This window comes from Mus pahari, chromosome 4 (assembly GCF_900095145.1).
Source record: "Mus pahari chromosome 4, PAHARI_EIJ_v1.1, whole genome shotgun sequence".
Lineage (NCBI taxonomy): Eukaryota > Metazoa > Chordata > Mammalia > Rodentia > Muridae > Mus > Mus pahari.
This window is the reverse complement of record NC_034593.1, coordinates 85582197-85583549: the sequence shown is the minus strand read 5'-3', so window position 1 is coordinate 85583549 and position 1353 is coordinate 85582197.

Below are 1353 nucleotides of genomic sequence, written 5' to 3'. Positions count from 1 at the left end.
GATGGTTATGAGCCACCATGTGGTTGCTGGGATTTGAACTCTGGACCTTTGGAAGAGCAGTCGGGTGCTCTTACCCACTGAGCCATCTCACCAGCCCCTAAGAACACACTTTTTAATACCTTGTAAGGGGCAGATTTAGGCAACAAGGCTAGCTGGCTTCTTCTCATTAGCAAGTAACCCTTCCAGGCATTGGTTGGTTTGCATAGGGTGACTACCATTGGCCTAGTGACTCACTCTGCCAGCCTTTATGGTGGGTTACTATGACTGGCCAGCAAAGCAATAGTACATTTTGAACTTATGGGTCAGCTATTAACATCACAGCTATTAACATCACAGCTATTAACGTCACGGCTATTAACGTCACGGCTATTAACGTCACGGCTATTAACGTCACGGCTATTAACGTCACAGCTATTAACATCACAGCTATTAACATCACAGCTATTAACATCACGGGGAATTCTAGTGACAAGGTCAGGGCAATTTGTGGATTTTTCTCAGAATTCAGTGTGGGGCGGGGCAGGGGAGTTTCTCTGGGAACTGCTAATCTTGTTTTGGCAGCGGCAGGCTTAGTCTCCTGTTTTTGACCACTAAACTATATGGTTTGGAAAGTCCCTTCGGAGGAGGAAGGGGCTCGGTGGTCTTGAATTTATTTTGGATTCTACATTTCCCCCCTTTTTCTCTAGTGCTTTTCAATCCTGAAATGATGTCTCACTTTGTTGGAGCTGTTGATATTGTTGTCTGAGCATTAAAACCTTTACTGTACTTAAGCAATTAAGGATGCATGGGTCAAAGGTTAAGAGCAGAAACAGGATAAGAAAGGGTAGTAAGCAGGACTAGGGAGGGACCCTTACAGCGAGGCTTGAGGGTCTGGGCGTGATGCAGGCGCACTTAGATCAGATCTCTGACCTGGAACTGGTGAGATGTCTTTGGGTTACCCAACCTTTGCTTGGGAAATCTAAGTCTCATCTCTGTCTCCCTTCCCAGCCATTGGCCACCAGCAATTTTATTTACCAACTAGTACCAGCTTGTAGGATCAATCTACAACAGAGAGGGAGGCGATGACTTTGATGATCGATTTGGATGCAAGCCCAGGTGAGCTGAAGATGCTTTGGCTCACAAAATAGTCTTTTTTTTTTTTTTTTTAAATTTCTTTAATTTATTTATCTGAGTACACTGTCCCTGTCTTCAGATACACCAGAAGAGGGCATCTGATCCCATTACAGATGGCTGTGAGTCACCATGTGGTTGCAGAGAATTGAACTCAGGACCTCTGGAAGAGCAGTCAGTGCTCTTAACTGCTGAGTCATCTCTACAGCCTGTAAAATAGTCTTGTACAACAACCTCTTTCCT